General features: G+C 40.1%; 1 long non-coding RNA gene across 7 annotated transcripts in view; it reads left to right on the top strand.

The window, feature by feature from the left end:
- Positions 1–25208, top strand: part of LOC121492146 — a 56379-nt gene that overhangs the window by 5458 nt on the left and 25713 nt on the right. For 5 of the 7 annotated variants that reach the window (XR_005988118.1, XR_005988117.1, XR_005988120.1 and 2 more), the window contains 4 exons: positions 6568–6685; positions 6768–6991; positions 15636–16104; positions 20314–20481. This is a non-coding gene — a long non-coding RNA (uncharacterized LOC121492146). Of the gene's footprint in view, positions 1–5328; positions 5498–6567; positions 6686–6767; positions 6992–12973; positions 13029–15635; positions 16105–20313; positions 20482–25208 lie in introns of those variants that run through there. The other 2 variants (XR_005988119.1, XR_005988123.1) reach the window with 2 other exon arrangements.

Genomic DNA, 25208 nt, shown 5'->3' with positions numbered 1-25208 from the left:
GGATCGAGTCCCACATCGGGCTCCCTGCATGGAGCCTGCTTCTCCCTCTGCCTGTGTCTCTGCCTCTCTCTCTGTGTGTGTTTCTCATGAATAAATAAATAAAATCTTAAAAAAAAAAAAGGAAAGAATCATCGAACATGAAGATCTTTTTTTTTTTTTGAAGATCTATCTTTATGAGATTTCCCAAATGGAAGCACACACATGACGAGTGAAAAAAGAAAGAAAAACAGAACATGCAAAATCTGAGGGATGATAGCAAATAGTTTAATATACATATAAATTACAATTTTAGAAAGAGAGAAGAGAGAAAAGACAAAAATTATTTAAAGAAATTATGGCTGAAAAGTTGCCAAAATTAATGATAAACATCACCCATGGATCTAAAAAGCTCAGAGAACACCAAGCAGAGTAAGTACAAAAGCAAACCAGAATAACCTAGGCATATAATATTCAAACTGTTGAAAGCCAAGGATGAAGAGAAAAACTTGAAGATGATGGAGGGAAAAAACATTCTATGCATAGGAGCAAAGATTTTAAAATTACTGCAGACTTCTTGTCAGAAACTGTGTAAGCCAGAAGATGATGGAGTGACATCATTAAAGTGTTGGAGGGGGTGACAGTGGCGGGGATGGTGGTGGGGGACACCTCTGTGAAGCAGAATTTCATACCCAGTGAAAATATCTTTCAAAAATTAAGGGAAAATATACTTTCTCAGACAAACAAAAATATTGTTGATCACAAGCAAAAAATGGAAATGTATCCCACTATTGTTTATTTCTATACTGGTAAGCGGTGAAGCTGACTTTTTTGTGTTTAATATTGGCTTATAGTTTGTCTTTTATGAATTGCCAATTCATATCTTTCACCTAGTTTTCTGTTGGTCTATGTGTCATTTTCTTATAGGAATTCCTTATATATTTTGAACACCAATCCTTTGTTACATATGTAGCAAATATCTTTTCATAATCTGTTGCTTTTCTTTTAGTATGTTTATGTTGACTTCTGTTGACAGAATTTTACAATTTGACAAAATCAGATCTAATCACTTTTCCTCTATAGTTTTTGCAGAGGCTTTCCCTACATCACATTCTCTAAGATTTTCTTCTAAGGTTTTATAGTTCTGTATATGGTTTAGGTCTTTAATCCTTCTGGAACTTATATTTTTGAGTAGTAAAAAGTAGCAACATAAATTAATTTCTCCCAAATGGTTAGTAAATTGCTCCAATATCTTTTTTTTTTTATATTTTATTTATTTAGTTTGAGAGAGAGCACATGCATGAGAGAGAGAGTGAGCACAGGAGCTAACGGGGAGGAGCAGAGGGAGATGGAGAAGCAGACCCAGCTGAGCAGGGAACCCTATGTGGAACTCAATCCTAGGACCATGGGATCATGACCTGAGCTGAAGGCAGATGCTTAACCAATTGACCCACCCAGGTGCCCACTTTGATATCATTTTTTGAATAATCAGTATGTTCTTTCCGTATTGACTTTAAATGCCATGTTTATCATAAAATACCTTCCCATATATTCATGGTTAAGTTTCTGTATTCCCTTTAATGTCTCATTAAGCTACTTTGTACCAAAGTTACAATGTTTTATTTCCCTTTTTATTATTTTGATATTGTGACAGCCAATGGCCAGGCCTGCTCAGCTCCTCCCAGTAGATAAATTGCATGCTTGCCTGAAATTTTGAAAAAAAAAAAAAAAAAGTCCTGAAAGAGAGCACATGCTCTTTTACACTTCTAAAGTAGCAGACAGTGGGTTGTAGGGTGAGTAGTGATAATAACCAGGCATCACACATAGCCTGTCATATTGTCTTAAGGCAATCAGGCGTGTTTGATGCCTGATTATTATCATTTAATCTGTGTGCAGTGCAGCAGTATGGCATAATAGCAATATAGCAAGAAACTGAAATTGATAATAGGTCTGGATAATGTGGCTTACCAAGAGTGGTTTTGCAAAACCATTCTGAAGTTTTGAGACATTTTGGCTGGGAGACTATGGACTCCAGAAAACACTGTTCAGGACTTCCATCACCTGGAAGTTTATTTCTGGCCTGTTGACCACGGCCAGCACTCAGACTGTCTCTCATAGTGTGATTAAGGTAAACCAAGAAGATGTGCTCCCCAAGCTCTCATACTTGATGCAATGTCACAGCCTTTAAGGTCATTGCAATGACATGCAATTTGTGTACTCCTGGAGTACCTGAGTGTTCCTTCTTACTCATCTTCAAGCCTAGCCTCTATTGGTCTACTTCAGAAATTTATGACAGCACACCCTCTCTTTTAGAACTTGTTTTTCAGAATTACCTTAGGTATTTTTTCACGTTTTCTCCTATAGAAGAATTTTAGTATCAGTTTATAAGTTCTTTGAAACATCCCCCTGGAAGCTTGATTGTGATTTAACTGAATGTGTAGATTAATTTGGGGGAAACAATCATCTTTAGATGCCAAGACTTTTCTTTCTTTTTTTTTTTTAATTTTTATTTATTTATGATAGTCACAGAGAGATAGAGAGAGAGGCAGAGACACAGGCAGAGGGAGAAGCAGGCTCCATGCACCGGGAGCCCGATGTGGGATTCGATCCCGGGTCTCCAGGATCGCGCCCTGGGCCAAAGGCAGGCGCCAAACCGCTACGCCACCCAGGGATCCCCGATGCCAAGACTTTTCAACCAGATACATGAATATTTTCTTCATTTCTTTGGGTATTCTTTTACATTTTTCAGTAAAATCTTAACATATTTTCATTTAGATCTTGAACATTTTTTGTTTATTCTTAGGTATTTTGTGTTTTGTGAGTTTTGTAAATGAGAGTTTTTTTCATGACATTTTGTAATAGTTATTGTAGGATACAGGCAAGCTGTTGTTTTCATATGTCAAAATTATGCTTTTCTTCCTAACTGAACTCTGTGAATTGTGATCATTTACTTCAGATTCTCTTAGATTTTTTTTTATTTTTTCTCTTAGATTTTTAGATACGTGATTATGTTGTTTGCAAATACTGGCAGTTTTGTTTCTTCCTTTTGAATCCTTATGTCTTACTTATTTTCCCTGTTATTTAAGTGGCCAGGTCAATGTGAAATAGCTATGGGGATCCTTATATTGTTCCTAATATCTATAGGAATACTTCTCTTATTTCATCACTATGTATAATATTTGCTCTAGGTTTCTGGTCAACATTATCAAGAAAAGAAAATTTTCTTCTATTTCCAACTTGCCTAGAGTTTTTTGGGAATGAGTATTAAGATTAATGAAATAATTTTTCTGCTTCCATTAAAATAATCATATAATTTTTCTCTTGCAGTCTATTAATATTTTGAAGTGTTGAACCAGCAATGCATTTGAGGGATTAAATGCCATTTGATTTTTCCCTATTGTGGTAATAATGCTTCTAGATTGCTTATAAATACTTAAATAGGACAAGCAGTCTTTGGTTTGCCTGAAAACTGCTTGTTTCAAAGGTCTCCCCTGAGTCCATTGTATTTTTATCTCTAGCGATTGAGTTTCTGGTCATCCTCTTCAAAAGTTTTATTGCTGATATTTAGGGGAAACTAAGGATATTTGGGACATATACTTAACCTTTAAAAGTTGGCATCTAGAGGACAACCAGGACATACCAATAGGTGACTGGTGTCTACATTTGAGGTGGTTGGTAAAAGGATGACCTGTGACCCATTATTACATTGCATATAGTTCACCTCCATGTAAGGAATTATGGAAAAGTACAAATGATCACAGAAGAGTAGAGAAGATATACTTCCTTGGAGTCAGCCAATCCAAAATCTAGGATGTAGACGGGAGACAAATGTTCTTCCAGTTTCCATGACAACTGGAGGATTTACCGTGATGTTAATGAAACATAAGCTTCAGTCAGGGCCTCTCACTTAAAAGGGACCTTTCCAAGTCCCTGCTTCTGATTCTGTATTTGTAAGTTTGTATTCTTTTCCTAAAGAGAGACCCTAAGTTGCATAAACCTTATTAGACCCTCCAAAACCCGGTCCATCCCTAACGAGAACCCCAGCCATAGCTTTGCATACCAGCCACCAAGCCTGGACCCAGAGCTCTGCAAGCCCTTTCTGGCAGCCCTGATAATTCTCTCAGTTTAGCAATTAGAGTGGGTGGCAGATTAAATTACCCTGTTGCTTCCCAGCTGGGCCAGGAGAGCTGCGGCCTGACATAGAAGCCGGTGGGTGTCCCATGGAACAAGGAGCTGGCTATCTCACACTTCGCTCGCTGTGAGGGCACGTGACCAAATGCATTATTAACGCTGAGCTGATCTGGTTACCTTGATTGACACTAAGTGATTTCAGCCTGGGCTATATTTGTCTTCGTGGGGAAAATGACTGCACGGAGCTGAAAGGTTATTTCCCTCTTCAAATAAGTTTGGGCCTGTCACTGTGGAGTTACGCACCCTGACATCAAAATTGGACCCGCGGGCTTTGGAAGACAGCAAATGACATCACAGGCAAAAAAAAATGGTGTCAGCTTCATTTTGTTTTTTCCTTCTCTTTCTCAATTCTGACAGAGAGGTAGTTTGTCTAAAATTTGCAAGGCTTTCAGGTGAGGAAAAGGAAGAATTAGTAATAGCAGTACCTCTTTTGCACACACACACAAATAGCTTCCAGGGTATGTTTCTCTGTCTTCCTGGTATTTCTGTTACTATGAACCTTATTTATTTATTTATTTATTTTAATTTGGGAGGGCTTCAATGTCTAATTAATAAGGCTAATCAATTATTCGCCTGCTATTGAATAAAAATCTAACCTCTTAGTAGACTGAAATATTCCTTTAGACAACACATATTTTTGTTTATAGAACCAAAAAAGAAGACATTACCTACGAGAAACTCCATCTTCAACTCTGATACCCACTCCCGTGGTTGCAAAGTGTTGTAAGAGAAGTCTACGAATGTCCTAATGTTACATTAGCAATGTTATGTTATGTGAATTCTGAATGCATGTAAGGAACACATCAAACCCAGGGCGTCTGGGTGGTTCAGTCAGTTGAGTGTCTGCTTTTGGCTCAGGTCATGATCTCAGGGTCCTGGGATGGAGCCCCGCATCGGGCTCCACTTCTCCCTCTCCCTCTGCCCATCTCCCTGCTTCTGTGTTCTCTCTTTCTCTCACTCTTTCTCTCTCAAATAAATAAATAAAATATTTTTTAAAAAGAAATACATCAAACCCAGTAACAGGGAAAAATCAGAAGCTGCTAGGCCATAAACTTCAATTAGGAAATTTAAATTAGATTGAAGGAGAAATTTTATTTTATTTTTTATTTTATTTATTTTTTATTTATTTTTTTAAATTTTTATTTATTTATGATAGTCACACAGAGAGAGAGAGGCAGAGACACAGCCAGAGGGAGAAGCAGGCTCCATGCACCGGGAGCCCGACGTGGGATTCGAAATTTTAACCTAAAGATATCAAATAGAGTTATAGTAGCTTAAAGTGAACTGTTGCCCTACCTCATAGGATTTACTTATTTTGGATGAAACAAAGGTTAGTGAATTTAACAAGAAGTCATATTGATGGACAGATCCTCTAGACTTGAGATGAAAAGGAAATGTCTTTAAAAACTGCACCTTTTGTCATCGTTCTTATTATAGTACAAGATTCTGATGTCTGATTCTCCATTGTTGGTGAAGCAAGGTGGGACCCTCTTGCAGTCCACAACTGTTGGGTTTGAGGGCAGAGAAGTGACAACGACTCATTGCGACAGTGACCCCCCTGCAGAAACAGTTCTTATCCCAGACTGAGTTGGGGGGCAGGGGAGGCAGAGCTACCTCTCGGCTTCAAATCACAAAGTCCTAACTACTGAATCTGCTCCTCCTCTGTTGGATCTCTGCCTCCTCTCCAGGAGCGATGACAAGGAGATGGGTTGGCTTCTCATTAGACAGAGAAATAGGAGGGAGTGTCCATTGACCTAAGGAAAACATCTCCTGAAATCATGGCCTCTTTAATATAGACTGGTATATAAAAATGCATGTAAACAAGCATTTTTTATTTGAACATTAAATTTTATTGGTACAAAGCATGTGTTTTGTTATACTGGTGACTAATGCCTTTTAAAAATGAGATTTTGGAATTCCATTCTACTTATGTAACAAGATAAAGAGCTTTTAGAACATTGTTCTGGTGCAAACCTCTATAATAATAGTTGATTAACAACAAGACAACTTGAGGTGCCAAAAATATTTTCTGCAGAGCCCTCTATTAAGTGGGAAAAAGTTTTAGGCTTTTTTCCCCCCCTTTAATGATATCCAAATGGTTTTTGTCTGAGAAACCTACACTTCAAAAGTCATCAGTTTTCAAACATCAGTGCACAAAAATATTTATTTATGTGTGGATACCATGTTTGGTCCCTATTTCTCTAATGGGTTCAGTGATTTATTCAAAAATATCTAGTTAAAAATAAATTTACCCATGAGAGTTAGAAGAGGAAAATCTAGGAATGAAAATTAATAAACATGTCTGAAGTTATTACCAAAGGAAAAAATTACGTTTATCTCAACACTGGCTGTCTTAGGAAGTCTTGGTTATGGCTCATGATCATGATTTACATTTTGTAGGAAAAGTGCTTTTTAGACTACAGATTAAATCCTGATGTTGGCGATGATGATGATGGTGGTGGTGATCACATTTATGGGAGTGTGCTTGTTCACAGAAACCACAGGAAATGCCAAGGAGGTAAAATAAACAAAGATACTTTTAACAAAGATGAAAATTTTTTTGAAATAATGAATGTGGTTAACAATGAGTATTTTCCCAGGTCGGTCATTTCCTGGCACAGTGAAGTCTATGGACAGGTGAGTCTCTGGTCATATTCACCTGGAGTCAGGGGTCAGCCCTCTTGTGCTCTGCTGGGCCCCAGAACCTGGTATCTTGTGGAATCAGATGTCATAGCTTCTGCCCGGCTTCTGGAAGCTTCGGACTTGGGCCACTGGGGAAGATCTTTCCATGCTCACATTTTACAAGGATCCTAAGGTCTGCTGGGTATGTATGTTGAAAAAGAAAAGTGATTGGTTCTCATGATCATGGAGCAAACCCAGAACTCATTCCAGGGAAAATAGTGGGGTTCTGGCCCCCCTTCAAATTTTAAAGTTGATGTAATTCAGGGCAACCTTAGTCTCTCCAGATTGTCCCCTATTTGTGAGTTGATCACAGGCCTAATCTGTATTCTGTTCTGAAACAAAACAAAACACCCTCTATCTCTGGCACAGTGAAAAGCTCATGGGCTTTGAGAACTGACAGCCTGAGTTTGAGTCTGGGTTCTTACCAACTGCATGACTTTGGGCTCACTTGCCTGTTTCCTCACTTGTAAATGGGAAAAATGATACTTTCTTCTCCCAATATTACAAGGCTTAAATGAGATAATATATGGAAACCACCCAGCACATAGCAGACACCCAATAAATCCTCATCCCTCCACACCTTTTCTACAAAGGTCTATCCTGCTTGGATGAATCTAGACTTTCCAGAGGCTGAGCGCTCTTGGCTGTTCTTGTTTGCTTACTTAAAAAAGATTTTCCAGGGTATTTTTGTGTTTCTGGATTGTCAGATCATATGGGTGGTGTTTTGATCTTGAAATGGTTCTCAAGGTCTCTTCATCATTGAATATTACCCTCAGAGGAGCTAGAGCTGAGGTCAGAATGTCTCTGCAGGAGCAATGCACCTTACCTTTGTCTGCAGAGCCCCTTTCTAAAAGGAAGAGATGACCTATGTATCCATCTTCAACTTCAGGCTCCTCCTGGAAGGAGGAAAGAAGTAGTTCCATATACCCAGTCGCTCTGACCCCTTGCTTCAAAGGGATGTTGTGTTAGTGGCTATGTTCATGGCAGACTTTGTTGGAGAAAGATGCTCTTCAGAAGTGAGGCATTTCCTGAACCCCGCATATGTCACCACACGGAAGGCTGTCTGTTCCACCTGAACACTGAGTGGGCTCTGGCTCTACCAGAGAGTAAAAGAAATAGTGATTTGTGAACAAAGGTAGGGATCTTAGCCTGGTCAAATTCAAGGTCATTCATTAATTCAACAGATATTTTCTGAGCACCTTTCTCTGAGGGTATAGAGATTTTGCCCATTATTCCATAGTGACCACACCAAGGGACCCACTGTTTACATCAAGGTTGATTTGGGGATCCAGGGATGGGTTTTCAAGAGTAGGTGAATCCCCTATAACTGTGTGCCAAGGAGTACATGCATGTGTCTGCAATTCTGGAAAGAACATCCAGAACTTTCATTAGCTTCTCAGAAAGTTCAAAACCACCTGCGGGATGTGATCTGAATGTTCTCCCTGTACTCAGCTGGGGCCATAGGAATCTTGGCTTCAGAGTCCCTCCTGGGCGTCCAGATAGATAAAATATCATGACCCAGGATATGCTTACCATTCCCCAGAAGCTCATACCCATGACTGAGTATTTGCTGGACGGCCTTTCAACCACTGCTACCTGGACCATCACAGACTGGTCTGCATTTGGCTAAAGATAAATCATTTCCAACCATCTAGAACTTTAGCTGCATTCTGGCCTAAAGCTATAGGAAGAGCATTGAGCTTGGCCATGGAAGGTGGTGCTCTGAGCTGTGCTTGACCTCTGTTCTCTGACTGGGACATGAATGCCTGGCTGCAGGGCTATGTGTCCCTCCCTCAATAATGCACCCAGTATGCTGTCTGTCACCTAGAAGGTACTCAGCTCAGGTTCATGGAGTTGAAGTGAGAGAGGCTGATACTTCTTGCACTGGGCTGGGAGGGGAAATCGGACCATATCAATAACCATAATGCAAAGTAGAAAGGGATCCATTTCATGAGAGAACTGCAGGTCAGAGGCTCGGGGGCTGTAAGCACAGAAGATGATGAGATGATCTTGGCTCAAAGGCTGGTTCAATTGATGGGGAATCAGAGCAGCCTTTCCAAGGAGGAGCCCTAGAGGTGGGACTAGTAGAAGGTAGACAAGGAGATATGCAAACAAAGGGCATTTAAGGGAAGGGAGTGGCTTGGGTCTGAGAACACCTGGTAGGGAGGTGCAGGGCAAGAACAAGCAACCCAGTTAGACTGGAGCCAAAAGTACCTGGAAGGGACTGGCCAAACTAGGTTGGAAAGTCAATGAGTACCCACTGCTCTGTGCCTTCCTCACCCCAGCACTGGGCAATGGGCCTGGCTGTGGCCCCCTTGGCTGGGCCACTGAGCTATGGCTAGGTCTCCAGGCCAGGGCAACCCAACAAGGCTCAGTGCTGTGCCAGGTTATGCTTTTTCAGCTAAAGCATCATTGGTCTCAATGGAAGGTGCTCTGGGTAGTTGGTTCTCAGAGCTCCTATGGCAGGCAGGCTGGGAGCAGATCTACAAATACTGGGGCCCGGGTACTCTCTCCCAGGGGATCACGTTTCAGCTTATAAGGTCATCATTTATAAGCCGCGTTCATCTCTGGTAATGAAATGAAGCAGGGCAGTGTTATTGCATTTGAGATAGGATTTTTTTTTTTCCCCTTCCACTACACCCCTCTCACTTCACTCTCCCAGACTTCAGCTTATCTGTCTCCAGCTGATCTCTGGCATTTTCAGTGTTACAGCTCCTCACCACAGAGAGAACATTCTGGGAGGCAGTAAACATTGGAACTGTTGCTTAGTAGCCTCCAAATCTCCTTTAAAAAGTTGTTTCAAGGGGTGCCTGGGTGGCGCAGTTGGTTGAGCATCTGACTCTTGGTTTCAGGTCAAGTCATAGTCTCAGGATCATGGGATAGAGCCCCGAGTCAGGCTCCTAGCTCAGCAGGGAGTCTCCTTGAGATTCTCTCTCTCTCTCTCCCTCTGTCCCTCCCACTTGTGCTCTCTGTCTCTAGAATAAATAAATCTAAAAAAAAAAAAAAAGTCATTTCAATATTTCACTTCCTTTAAGTAGTCTTCCTGAATTGCCTTTCCCAAGCACTTTGGTTCTTTTATGATGGTCTTGCCATTTATATAGGTGGTTCTCTTCTACTGTACCTGGTCCTCAAGGAACATTATAAATATTTCAAGCCCTGGGCCCTTTAAAACATCAATTCTCTTGAATTACGAACAAAGAAAAAATTGAGAGCATAAAGTCCCTCTTTTAGGCTGAGGAGAAGGCTGAGGAGAAGGGGAGGAAGATTCTGGGTGTCCCCTCTCTGCCTCTGTGTGGGAACTGTCTCCTCCAACAGCCTGGAAGCTTTGGTCTCCTCTCTTTCCACAGGGCGTACCCAAGGCTTGCTGAGGAGAAGGGTGAACTAGAAAGTGAGTGGGAGGCAGGTGGTGTGCAGCCCAGGCCCCTCAGCCCACTTTTCTGTCGGAAGCCAAGCAGAGGACAGTTAGGGGGGGTTTGTGGCCTAAAAGTCTGGGGGACTCTTTGTCTGCATGGCCACGACCTGTTGCTGTCCTCAGCTCGGAGGACACAGTGCCTAAGGGAAAGTGTGGGACTTCCTTCTGCTTGGCTTTTGGAGACTGATGGGTTCGGGTCACACAGGAAGGCTGTGATGCACGCAGTACACCCTCAGTTCACCAGGTACCCCATCCCGGGCCCTGTACTTTGGTCAGGCCACCCCATTCCAGACCCTTGGTATCCATGCTGTCCTGGCCAGGACAAGGAGATTTTTCCAGATAAGGAGAAAGGCTAGGCCAAGTCTGAAAGGCAGCATGGGTACATTGACAGCTAAATATTTGCCTCACAAATTTCAACAGTGATCCCAAAGGGTGCAATGTCTGCATATTGAAAATCTGCCAGTTACAAAACTGTAACATTACTCTTTTAAATGTATCCAATGACACATAAATAGCATAGCAATTCGATACTCACCATCAGCTGTTTAAAAAATACCTAATAAGCTCTTCCTTACTAACAGAAATCTTATATTATTCCTCTTTCTCCTTGAATATGCATTTTCATTCAATTCCCCCAGAGATTTGCATCCTAATATATTTTTATGCTTATCATACTCTGTAGTAAAAATATGTATATAAAAGTTAACTTTAAAAATCTCCTGTGATCATAAGCTCCAGGTATTAAAATATTTCTAGATTATCCATGAAAATAGCTCCAGGTGTTAAAAAAAAGTTTCTAGTTTGTTCGTTAAAATAGTCTTCCTATAAAATTGATCAAAATACTAATGGATTTTAATAAATATTTAAGAAAAATACAATGTTAATAGATTGTTTAGATAATAAAATAGATAATACAATGTTTTTTATTTCAATGTTGGTATAGTTACTATACAGTGTTGTATTAGTGTCAGGTGTACAATATAGGGATTTAACAATTCTCTATATTATTCAGTGCTCATCCTAAGTATACTCTTAATCCCCATCACCTGTTTTGCCCATCCCCCTACTCATCTCCCCTCTGGTAATCACCAGATTGTTCTCTATCTAGTTAAGAGTCTGTTTTTTGGTCTGTCTCATTTTTTTCTTTGTCCATTTGTTTTGTTCCTTAAATTACACATATGAATGAAATCATTTGGTATTTCTCTTTTTCTGACGGACGTATTTTACTCAGCATAATACCCCCTAGCCCCATCCACGTTGTTGCAAATGCAAGATTTCACTCTTTTATGACCGAGTAATATTCCATTGTCTATATATGCCACATCTTTATCCATTCATCGGTTGATGCACACCGGGCTGTTTCCATAATTCTGCTGTTGTTCATTATGCTGCAATAAACACAGGGTGCATAGATCTTTTTGAATTAGTGTTTTTGTATTTTTTGGGTAAATACCTAGTAGTGGAATTGCTGGATCATATGGTAGCTCTATTTTTAATTTTTTGAGGAATCTCCATACTGTTGCAAATGCATCTTTTAATGACACAGGAAAGATCTCTTTTATGCTTGCTCCTTTATCCATGAATAGACATTATTTATTGTTAGAATGGGGCACTGCTTAGCTTCAATTCGATTGCTATTTTTCATTCCTTGTAGATGTACATGCTAAGAAAATATGTCTACAGAAATATGATGGGAAGAGGGGGGGCACTTAATGGGATGAGCACTGAGTGTTATGCTATATGTTGGCAAATTGAACTCCAATAAAAAAATATACCAAAAAAAAAAAGAAATATGATGGGAAGAAAAAGAGTTTTGTTGTAGCAGTGAGACTCGATTCTTTGAACCCCTTCCCAGTTATATGCCAAGATCATATAGTGATCTATCATCAAAAATTATTTTTAATGATCTATCAGCTGACAATTTAATTAGATCCTCCATCAATTTACCTGAATGCAAAGAATGGAGAATCAACTTCCTGGGGAAATTTATTCTTGGTCATTGCACTCATTCAGGTTTCTCAATTTCTAGAAAGTATATGAAAAAGTATATCTACTCTCACTTATGGATGACTATTGATTGCATCCTGCACTTTCTCACATTAAAGTGCTTTGTTTAACCGATATACTCTGAAAAGGTTCAGAAAAGGAAAATATTGTTAATTTTAACATATCTTGCTAATACAAAGTCTTTTAAAAATTCATATTACACACACACACACACACACTTGGAGCTACAAAACAAGTTCATTCAATTTATGGATTTTCCTCACCATTTAGCTTAATTAGTTAAGCCAAAACTCACTGTCAAACCAAATGGCCAAATCAGACTCTCAATCAGAAAAAACTCAGACTTCATTTTTAAAAAAATATTTTATTTATTTATTCATGAGAGACACACAGAAAGAGGCAGAGACATAGGCAAAGGCTCCCTGTGGGGAGCCTGATGTGGGACTTGATCCCAGGACCCCGGGATCACGCCCTGAGCTGAAGGCAGATGGTCAACTACTCCACCACCCAGGCACCCCTCACACTTCATTTTTTAATTCAAATAAATATGTTGACATGCATCCTGGAGACAATCTCACTTATGAATTCTATTTCTGGTAGAGGGAAAACGAGGCACAAAGGCTTGCCACAAGCTTGTCACTTGTAGGAAGTAAAGTGCTGCTAGCTTGATATTTGATCTGGGCACTCTCTTTGTTTTACTTTTAGGGGATCCTCCCATAGAAAGGATGCATCATTTGACAGTGGTCAGGGAATGGAAGAGGTACGATTGTTAAATAAAAAATATCTTAAATTGTCCCTTTGTTTGATACCCTGGAGGTGTTAATCTCCTGGGAACCATGTACCGTAGGAATGAAGGCTCAGGGAGGATAAAGGGAATCCTTGGCTTTTGAGAGGAAGAAGTGGGATTGGAGAACCCATAGGAGAAGCTTCAACCAGGAGATGTTCTCTGGGAGACCCGTTTTAGGAAAAATAGATGTAGAAGTTGAAAATCTAGAATTAGATTTCCTTAAACCACCTGTGTTCACATATCTTTTGGAAAGTCTTAGGTTACCCCTGGCCACACAGCATGCCCTGGTTTGAAGACCACTGGACGAACCCTAAGGAGTGACAGTGTGTCCAGACCCAGAGGTAGGCCATATTGTCCCTCACCTCTCACATCTGATGTCACTCACCAGACACTTACTGAGAGTCAGGCACAGGACTGGATCCCATGGGGAAAAAGTGCACTCTCTGCTCCTGCCTATAAGGAGTCCATTTATTAGAAGCAAGTCACTAGGCCCAGCTCACATGCAAGGGGAGGAGACTAGCTACGGCATGGATGCCAGGAGGTGAGCATCATTGGGAGCCATCTCAAAAGCTGCCTGTCATGGTACTTCATGCTTTTTCCAACTCAGATGTGAGTCTGGTTGCTTGCTGGGGAAAGAGGAATAATCTCACCCCACAGCTTGTAACAGAAATAATAAAAGTAATAGAAATGATAAAAGTTTTCACACATGTATGGAGACATTCACTACTGTGTTGTTGATAATAACAAAAAATTGGAAACAGGGCAGATGTCCCTTCAAAGGTCTAGGAAGTGACTGGGTCGTAGGTACCTTCCCCTTCCCACCCCAACCCCTGTTCAACTCAATCAATTTAGGTCATGAAGTAGGAGGGGAGAAGTGAGCAGAGCAGTCTAACAGTTCCAGTCTTCCTTCACCCCCTCCCTTCGCTTCAGCCCATGGGAATGTGCAGAGGCTAGCTATGAAGGCAGGTGAAACCCGAAATGGGGGACTTGCAGGGCCAGGGGGATGTGAAAGGACTGTGGTAGCAAAGGGGATGAGGACAGGTTCTTTAGATGTGCCGTCCTGGGAGAAATGGGGAGGTGTTCCTCAAGTGGTACCCAGTTTCAGTTATGCGAGGTGAAGCTCTGGGGATCCGATATCCAGCATGGTGACAATAGTTAATGATACTGTATCATATACTTGAAATTAGCTAAGAGGGTAGATCTTATGTGTTTTTACTACACACATGCACACACACAAGAAAAGAAAGAAAAGGAAGGGAAGGGAAAAGGAAGGGAAGGGAAGGGAAGGGAAGGGAAGGGAAGGGAAGGGAAGGGAAGGGAAGGGAAGGGAAGGGAAGGAAAGGGAAAGGAAAGGGAAGGGAAAGGAAAGGAAAGGAAAGGAAAGGAAAGGAAAGGAAAGGAAAGGAAAAAAAGGAAAGAGCATGGTAACTATATGAGTTGATGGAGTTATTAATCAGCCTGAATGTGGTAATTATCTAACAATGTACACATATACCAGATCATCAAGTTGTACAACTTACATAGACAAACTTGTCAATTATACCTCAATAAAATGGGGGAGGGGAGGCCAGGAATGGCCTCCTATCAAGTAGAGGAAGAGAACTAGCTGCTGTTTTGTGTGCATGCTCCGTCTCTCTGTTTCTCTATCTCTCGCTCACACACATCATTTCATCAATTATAAATCTATCTGTAAAATACTTGAATCCATATTTCTTCTAAACATCAGCACTAAGAATTTTTTTAAAATACTGAACAGCCAGGTATAATAAGAAGAAATGCACATTTCTTTACTTCCTTCTACATTTCCCCATCTATTTCTTCTGTGTATGTGTTGTGGGATCTGGGATATGAGGAACCAATGTATTACTTTTAAATTGTGGACATTTTACACTCTTTATGTTCTTTTCAAAAATTGCTATTTACATGTTTTGAAACTATATTTACAACAATCATTTAAACTTTGTTGTATCCCTAAATATCTTCAATGCCTGCCAACACTCCTTTGTATTATGACCTTCCCATTCTTTAAAAAAAAAAAAAAAAGATTTTATTTACTTATTCATGAGAGGCACACAGAGAGAGGCAGAGACCGGCAGAGGGAGAAGCAGGCTCCCTGTGGGGAGTCTGATGCGGGACTCAATCCCAGGACCCTGGGATCACGACCTGAGCCAAAGGCAGATGCTCAACCACTGAGCCACCCAGGTGCCACTTGACCTACCCATTCTTTGGCGCATTTTCCTTCACCTCTCCATTGGTTGGAGTGGATCTTAAAGTAATATTTTCAGGAAAGATGTTCCTGAGAATATCTAAGAATGCTTTTTTCTGAAACATTCATATGTGAATAACAAAATTGCAGTTTGGCCAAGTTAAAACGTTTTCCCTTAAAACCTTGGAGACATTGTGTCACTTGTCTTCATCATCTCTTGCTAGTTGTTGAGATGCTTGAAGAAGGCTGATTTTTCATCATTTGATTATAACAACTTTGCACTGCTTGTAGATTTTTTCCTTTGTCCTTCTTTTTCTAGATTCTTGCCAAGATGTGCTTACTTATTGGTCTCTTAATTGATTTGTTCTGTGCAGTTGATTGAATAACATCCCCTCAAATTTCGCATCTACTTGGAATGTCAGAATGTGACCTTACTTGAAAATAAGGTCCTTAAAGATACAACTGCCTACAAATGAAATCACCCTGAATTTAGGGCACCCTACATCCAATGACTGGTGTCCTTATTAAGAGAGAACACATAGACACACACAGAGATGAAGGCCAAGTAAAAACAGAAGCCGAGGTTGGAGTTACCTGACACAAGTCAAGGATCACCTGGGGCCACGAGAAGCTGGAAGAAGCAAGGAAGGATTCTTCCCTAGAGCCTTTGGAGGGGGCATAGCCTTGCTGACATGTTAATTTTGGACCTAGCCTCCAACACTGTAGGAGAAAAAATGCTTGTTGTTTTAAGCCACCCAGTTCGAGGTGCCGTGTTACAGCAGCCCTGGGAAGCTAACACCGTCTGGAATGCAGGAGTCCTTTCAGTTTATAAACCATTTTTAGGTGAGTACATTGATCAGTTTCTTGTTCAAGTCACCTATAGCTCATGAGTATGGTTTCTGCTGTGTCTTTAATACCTATTATATTCTCTCTTGTTTTAATCTCCTTATCTTGCCTTCTGCATCCTTGGGAGAGCTTCTCAAGCACCAGGAAAAATCGAGAAAGACAGAAATGGGCAAAAGATTACAGAATGTCCTTTCAGTGGCTGTACATCAGGTGTTGTACAGAGGACTCTTCAGGGTTATTAGATCCAGTGAGATCCTGAGTCTGTCATTATTTCTTTTTTTCTAGGCTGGGCTACAACCCTGTAGTACGCAGAGAACTGCTAGAAATGCAGATGATTCCTGTCCTTGTGAATGGGGAAAGGAAAGAGGGAACCAGTGAGGGGAGAGGGGGTCTGAGCACCCCTGGGTCAGGAGGGTTCCCCAAAAGAGTGTTCACAGAATCTTAGGTTTTCCCCAAACAACCGATTTTGTGTGTGTGTGTGTGTGTGTACAGACTGGCCCTATGCCTAGTGGAATTCTTAATTTTTCCCCAGCATCTTGATTGTCACTTTTAAATGGTTCACCGCATCTTAGTGTAGCTTAAGCATTTGCCAAGGTGGCCAAGAAGAAAAAAGTGGTTCCCGGAATTCTGATCTTTTTAATCACTGCTCCAGACTGGTTCTGGGAACTGAGAGGCACCATCTGCAAAAGGCTTTTGGAGGAAATGGGGTGGGAAGTGGGGTGGGTGGAGTTGTCAGGGAGAAGAATATGTCCCCAGATCCATTAGAGCAGTCTAGTCTAGGTGGAGCTCCGCTTTGAGGAGAAAACCATTTTGTGGTGTCTTCACTAAGCCTAGAGATTTTAACTTCATTTCCAGGTCCATGCTTGCTGTTCCCTTCTTGATTTATTTTGTTTTTTTGGCTGTTGTAACAGGAAAATCTACTCCCTTTTCAAACAAACAGCACTGAGAAAGATAGGATCGGAGAAGGTTCTCACTTAAAGCCTCACTTCTAAGATTCCAGAAAAGAAGCTGCTTCTTCCACTCCTGGGCCTCTGGCTTGGTCCTCTCATAGCCTGCGGCATGGAGGAAAGCCGAGGGACCTTGATCCCATTGATGCATATTGGGGTCAAGTTCCACCTCCTCCATAAAGTCATCCCTGGCCACCAGCCCACTGTCCTGTCTCTGTTCCCTCTGAGCTCCTAACTCACTCACCGTTCCACTCATTTTTATATTTAATTCCGGACTTGGGTGAATTATATGAATAATACCACTTTCCAATCTGCAATTCTTGTTTTACCAGCTATGAACTCCTCAACAGCAAGGACCCTCTCCTGGCTTCCGTTATGCTCACCACAGCCCTAAGCGTGACGCTGGACTTCTGGTAGAAGTTTGGTAAATAGCTGAGTTCACCTGAGTTCAGCCTGGCCACTGCGGCAGATAAAGGCCACTTAGAAGCGGTCCGACTGCAGGCTTTCCTGAGGCCCGAACTATGCCAGGCCCCCGGAGCATTACCTCCAAAACTCCCATGCGGGGGCCTGCTTTTGGGAAATCATGAGAAATGTTAAAATCACTTAAGAGGAAGAATTATTGCACCTACTGCATGGCACCCCACCCGAAGCCTTTCACAGTGCTTGGCCTCCTGGGCTAGCATCTTTTCTCCCCAGCACCTCTGTTTCTTTTTTCTCAAGTGAAGGATCCCTCATTGCTCTCTGGCTGCCCCACCTGTTCTATGCCTTCTCTTGGTTTTGGAGAAAGCACACCCTAACACGCTTTGCCAAGCATCTTCCTCCCTCTACTTTGAGGAACTCTTTCAAATGTTCTCTTTCCAGAAGGTCCTTCCTGACTGGGTAGAGGAGAGAGGAGGAAGTGTTCCTTCTCTCCTTGTTCAAATGGTTCTGTTCTGTTGAAAGCTATAAATACGAACTCGGTCTATTAATGCACTTATTTGGCAGGTAAAGATATTGATTCATGTAATTCCACTGTCATCTGGGGATAGTTCTTGTGCTTCCTCTGGGGTCTCTGAATGGACTTTCTGGGGCTAAGATGTCTGCAGTGTCTGTGTCTCCGCTTTCTCTTTTCTTTGTCCCTGGGGAGTTCATTCTTCTGTAGAGTCTCTGTTCTCCCCATCTTTTCCCTTCTCCTATTCAGATTGGCTCCTAAGAAAAGATTAGAGAGGTAAGACCCAAATACCATGCTTATGTCCTAGTGGGGGCAGGTAATGGAGGGAGAGGTCACATCAACTGAGTAAATCCCATAGAGCAATACCAGAGACAGGATGAGGATAAGGGTAAGGATAGGGCTGCTTTTTAGCAAAAGGCCTCCCTGGCGCCCCAGAAATTCACATACTTATCCAAACACTCTTTTAGGTGCCCTGGACTTGTTCAGAGTAGACATGGCTCCATCCAAGTCTGCAGTGTTTGGACTAATAGTCTCACCACAGAATCGATCAGAAAATTCTAGAGCTGAAAGGAAGGTTAGACCCCTGCCCCCCCCCACCCCCAGCCTGCATGCCTTGCTTTGCTGATGAGAAAACCAAAGCCCTGACAGAAATGATGAATGGTCCTTCAATTTTTTAGGGCAGAGCTTGGCCTGGAGCCCTGGCTTCTTAATTCTCCCCCCAAAGCTTGCTCATTATTCTTCTTTCCCCAGGTTTCATGGGTAGACTCAGTTGTTTACTTTTAGAATCAGCTCTTCTAGTGTCACAAAAAATGTCCTGCAGGCATCTTTTTGAGATAGTGTTGGATTAATAAAGTAACTGAGTAGAGAATTGACATTTTTGCAGTGATGGATCTTTCTCTCTGAGAATATGGTATAGCTCTGCATTTTTTCAAGTTCCTTTTATATGTTAAATTTTTGTTTTAGGGGCACCTGGATGACTCAGTTAGTTAAGCATCCAACTCTTGATTTCAGAACAGGTCATGATCTCGGGGTTGTGAGATGGAGCCCTGCGTCACGCTCCCTGCTGTGGCGTGGAGCCTACTTAAGGTTCTCTCTCTCCCTCTCTCTCTGCCCCTCTCCCTGCCCCCTTTCCCTTCTCTTAAACATTTTTTTTTGTTTTAAATTTTTATTATTGAAGTACTGTTGACACACAATGTTATATTAGTTTTGGTGTACAGCATAGTGATTTAACGATTCTGTACACAATGCTCAGCACCATAAGTGTAGTTACCATCTGCCACTACACATGTATGTTAAAGTTTTCTTCATATATTTCTTGCACATTTTGAGGTTTATTCCAGACTATATTATATTTTAGTTACTGTTGGAAATTCTTCCACTGTGTCTTTTAACTGAATAATATTTATATGTAAAAAAGCTATCATTTACTACATATGAATTTTATAACTGGCTTCATTACCCATTTCTCTTATTTGCAATTCAGTAGATTCTCTTAGGTTTTCCAGATATATAATCATGATGGTTATACATCATAATCATGATACTTGTACAAATTGTGACAATTTTGCCTATTTTCATATTTTACACCTCTAACTTCTTTCCTAATTCTAACTTCTTGCTTACTTGTATCAGCTTGTATCTGCAGAGTTTTTAAAGAATAATGGTAGCATGCATTCTTGTCTTTATTTCTGACTTCAATGGAACTGCTTTTAGTGCTTTCCTTTTAGGCAAGATGATAACTTTTGAGGAAGATATATTTTACCATGCCAAAAAAGAATCTATCTATTCCTCTTTTATTAAGATTTTTAAAATCTAGAATGAGTGTTGAATTGTATTCAGTTCCTTGTCTGCATCTATAGAAATAATTAAATTTTCTCCTTAGATTTTTAAAAATATAGTGAATCAATATTAATGGATTCTTCTAATATTGAACCATCCTTGCATTCCCAGAATAAATCCCACTTGTGTATAAGTATTATTCTTCAAATGTGCCACATGAATCTGTTTATTAAAAATTAATTTAGGAATATTGCCTCAATATTCATTTGTGAGCTTGACCAGTAGGTCTAATCCAGTGTTTACTGGACAACTGGATCCATGTTGTGCTATGTCAAACAAATCATTTGTAAGCTCCAGCAGCCAGCCTCAAGAATGGCCTCCAATGATCCCCATGTCCTAGTGTTTACACCTTTTGTGTAGCCCCCTGCTACACTGTTACAGAGTTTGTGCAATTGAAAGCACATAGGAGAATCTCACTTCTGAGATTAGGTTGTAAAAGACTATGGCTTCTGTGTCACATGGTTTTTTTGTTTGCTGGGTCTCTCCTAGATCATTTGCTCTAGGAGAAGCAAGCTGCCATGTTGTGGAAAGGCTCATGTGTCAAGAAACTAAAATCTCCAGCTGATAGCTAGCAAGAAACTGAGGACTGCTCCTGGATGCCTGACTCTCAGAAACTGCAGTAACAAATGTTTTTGTTTAAAGCCACGGAGTGTTGAGGTAATTTGTTATGTGGCATTAGATAACAAATGCATATGTTTTCTTTATTTTCAGTTTTCCAAAGCAGTTTACACAGCATTGGAGGGAAGACTTGCTCTAGGGCTTAAGTAATGGATGTACTTTAGCTCTGTGGAGATAAGGGGAAAGGCATTCTGGGAATGGGAATTAATGAGAAGAGATAAAATGTGCATGGGTAACAGACATCTATAGAAAACTTTGGTGAACAAGAGCAGAATACACATTCTTCTTAAGCATACATGGAACATTCTCCAGAATAGAATATATGCCAGGCCTTAAAACAAAGCTCAATAAATTTAAAAGGACTGAAATCATACAAAGTATATTCTCTAGTCATAAGTGTGAAATTGGAAATTAATAATAGGAAAAAAACTGGAGAAAGTCACAAATATGCAGAAATTAAATAACATACTACTAAATAACCAATGGATAAAAGTAGAAATCACAAGGGAAATCAGAAGATACTTTGAGTAAAATGAAACATAGCATATCAAAAGCAGTGCTTAGAGGGAATTTTATAGTTATAAAAAATTCCACTGAAAAATAGGAATGACCTCAAATAAACAACCCAAACTTGCACCTTAAAACACTGGACAAAGAAGAGCAAACTAAACCCAAAGCAAACAGAAGGAAGGAAATATTATGACTAGAACATAGGTTAATGAAATAGAGTATAGAAAGACAACAGAGAAAATCAACAAAATTAAAAGTTGGCTCATTAAAAAGATAAATAAAATTGACAAGTCTTTTTAGCTAGATTTATCAAGAAAAAAGAAGACTCAGAATACTAAGACCAGAAATTGAAGAAAGGATATTATGGGCATTACAGAGATAAAAGGCTATCAATAGCATCATGAACAACTATATGGCAGCATATTAGATCACTTCATTGAAATTGATAAATCCCTAGAAAGACACCTACTACCAAAACTGACTCAAGAAGAATAGAAAATCTGAATAGACCTAAAACAAGTAAAGAGATTGAATTAGTAATTTAAAAATTTCCCACAAAAAAAATTCCCTCAACTAGATGGCTTTCCTGGTGAACTCTGCCACACATTTAAATAATTAATACCAGTTCTTCACAAACTCTTCTAAAAATAGAAGAGGATAGAACACTTTCCAACTCATTCTATGAAGTCAGTGTTACCATGATACCAAAACCAGACAGATACATTACCAAAAAAGAACACTACAGACTAATATCTTTTAAGCATACAGATGCAAAAACCTTCAACAAAACATTAGCAAATAAATCCAGCAATACATAAAAAGGATAATGCATATGACCAAGTAGGATTTACCCCAGATATACAAGATTGGTTTAAAATCTGAAAATCAATTAATATAATACACCACATCAACAGAATAAAGGACCAAAACTTTATGATCATCTCGATAGATAGAGAAAAAGCATTTGACAAAATTCAACAGCTCTTTATGATAAAAACACCCAAGAAACCAGGAATAGAAGGGAACTTCCTCAATCTGATTAGCATCTACAAATCCCCACATCTAACATACTTAACGGTAAGAGGCTGAGTGCAACTCTGTAGGATTAAGAACAAGACAAGAATATCTACTTATCAGTTATAAACATTCTAGCCAGGGAAATAGGCAAGAAAAAAAAAAAGGTATCAAGATTTGAAAGGAAGTAGATGACATAATTTATATAGAGAACACCTTAAATAACCCATGAATAAACTATTAGCTCTAATAAATGAGTTAGCGAAGTTTCAGGATACATGAAAAATGCTTAAAAACCAGGACGCCTGGGTGGCTCAGTGGTTGAGCATCTGCCTTCGGCTCAGGGTGTGATGCCAGAGTCCCACATCGGATTCCCAGGAGGAAGCCTGCTTCTCTCTCTGCCTATGTCTCTGCCTCTCTCTCTGTGTCTCTCATGAAAAAATAAATAAAATCTGAAAAAAAGAGAAAAATATACAAAAATCAATTGTATTTCTATCACAATGAGTAAACTGAAAACTCAATTAAGAAAAAAATCCATTTATAATAGCATCAAAAAATAAAATACTTAGAAATAAACTTAACTAAAGCGCTACTCTGAAAACTATAAAATATTGTTGAAGGAAATTTAAAAATACTTAAATAAATAGAAAGGCCCATGGATTGAAACACATAATATTATTCCCAAATTGACCTACAGATTCAACATAATCCCTATCAGTATTCCAGTTGATTTCTTTGCTGAAATTGACAAGCTGATCCTAAAATTTATATGAAAAGGCAAGGGATCCATATTAGCCAAAATAAACTTGAAAATGAGGAACAAAGTTGGAAGATTTATACTGACAGATTTCAAAACTTACTAGAAATGTAATTAGGACAGTGTGGTATTGGCCTATGAATGGACATATGGATCAATGGAACAGAATTGAGAGTCCAGAACTACATTCTCAACTTTATGGTCACATGATTTTTGATAAGGCTGCCAAGATAATTAAATTGGGAAAGGAATTGTTTTTAAAACAGTGTTGGGCCTGCTGGATACCCACATGTATAAAAATGATCTTGAACCCCTACCTCATACCACATACAAAATTTACTCAAAATGGCATCAAAATGAAAAACTTTTGTGCTTCAAAGAATACAGTAAGAAAGTGAAAAGGCAACCCACAGAATGAGAGAAAATTTTTTACAAATCATATATCTGATAAGTAAAGGATTTGTATCTAGAATATATGAAGGACTCCTACAACTCAATAATAAAAAGACAACCCAATTCAAAAATGGGCAAAGGATCATAAGAAGAATTTCTCCAATGAAGACATACAAATTATTATAAGCACATGAGAAGATGCTCAACCTCATTAGCCATCAGGAAATGCAAATCAAAACCACAATGAGATACCATTGCACACTGGATAGAGCTATCTAGGATAGTTTAATAAAAAACACAGATAATTACAAGTGTTGGCAAAGATATGAAGAAATTAATCCTCATACACTGCTGGTGAAAATTTAAAATAGTACAGCTGCTTTGGAAAAGCAGAGAACTACCATTCTGGCAGTTCCTCAAGTGGTTAAACATAGAGTTACCACATGGCCCAATGATCGCACTCCTAGGTATCTACTTGAGAAGTGAAAATATGTACCCACATAAAAAATTTTACATAAATGTTCATAGAAGCATTATTCATAATAGTCAAAAAGTAGAAACAACCCCAGTGTCCATCAACTGACAGATCAATAAATAAAATATGCAATATTTGTACAATGGCATATTATTTAGCAATAAAAAGAAATGCTACAATGTGGATGGGATTGGAAAAAATCATGCTAAGTGAAAAACCAGTCACAAAGGACCACATATTGTACGATTCCATTTATATGAAATGTCCAGAATGGACAAATATATAGAGACAAAAAGTAGGTAAGTGGTTGCCTAGGGCAGGGGGGCAGAGGGCAGGAGAGTTTGAAAGGTGATGGACGAGAGGTGTACAAATTTTTTTGAAGGTGTAATGAATATATGCTAAAATTGATTGTCGTGATGCATGCATAGCTCTGAATATACGAAAAGCCATTGAATTGTATAGTGAACTGTACAATTTAAAATACTTTAAAAAATACAGTTCACTATACTTTAAAATGTATAGGGAACTGTAGAGCATGTGGATTATGTCTCAATAAAGCTGTTTAAAATTGTGTGGGGGGAATCAGGGATCAGTTTGAGATCCAAACTGCATGTGTGTGTTGTGAGGAGGTTGGCCAGGATTGGCACAATAGGACACAAGGATGGAGCAGTGCAGGGGCCCCAGCTCAGAGACAGGGGATGCACACTACTTGCCATTAAGAAAAACGTTGGACGTGGGTGGCAAATAGATTTTGTCTTGGGTGCCATCCTTGGCCGATAGCCAATAGCAGGTAGTGGCTACCCCCTGTGCTGTACTGGGTCTGAAGAGGAGTCTGGTTTCCAGGGAAAGGTACCAGGCTTGGCTACCAATGTCTGCACAGTAAAGACAACTAAGATTTCTTGAATAGGACCTTGGTACTAAGCGCTGTCCTAAGTACTTCATGAGCTGCATCCCATTTAATTCCCTTCAGTATCCGAAGGTGGGTACCATCACTGTCTCCAGTTTATAAAGGAGAAAGAGCCAGCAACACTGGCTCAAGGTCACATGGCTGGGTAATGGCAGAGTCAAGAGTCAGGGCCTAGAGGGTTGACACCAAAGTTCTCTGGTGACTCTGAGCCACAGTGACTTTCCCAAGAGCATGGGAGCCTACCCTTTAAATCTGTCAGCTGGCAGAGGCCACCCTTCCTGGACATGACTAAAGGTGTGTTTGGGAAGACCCATCTGCTTTAAAAATCTTTCCCGAGATCTGGAAACCCAATGGATTTCACTCCTTGGGGTGGTGTTAGCCATTCAGTTCCTCTGAAAGGAGTCACAGTTGTCATCAGTCAACGTCTTCTGGGGATTTACAGTGAGTAGCTGGCTGCAGGGCCTAGGGGAACAGAAGCCAGGAAAAATGTCCCGGGGGATCAGGGGTAGAGACAGCAAGTCATGGGGCACACACACACACACACACACACACACACACACACACACCCATCCAACCCCCACAGTCACACCTGTAGCATCCGGTGACTTTGCCTGAGCCCTTCCATGTGAGGAATTCCCAAGGATGCTTTGCACTCGCATGTGACCTTTGGGGCTAAGCTACAAGCGGACAGGAGACTGCAAACGGACATG

The sequence above is a fragment of the Vulpes lagopus genome, chromosome 5 (assembly GCF_018345385.1).
Source record: "Vulpes lagopus strain Blue_001 chromosome 5, ASM1834538v1, whole genome shotgun sequence".
NCBI classification, from domain to species: Eukaryota; Metazoa; Chordata; class Mammalia; order Carnivora; family Canidae; genus Vulpes; species Vulpes lagopus.
Note: the sequence above shows the minus strand (reverse complement) of the source record. Positions and strands in the feature narration are given on the sequence as shown.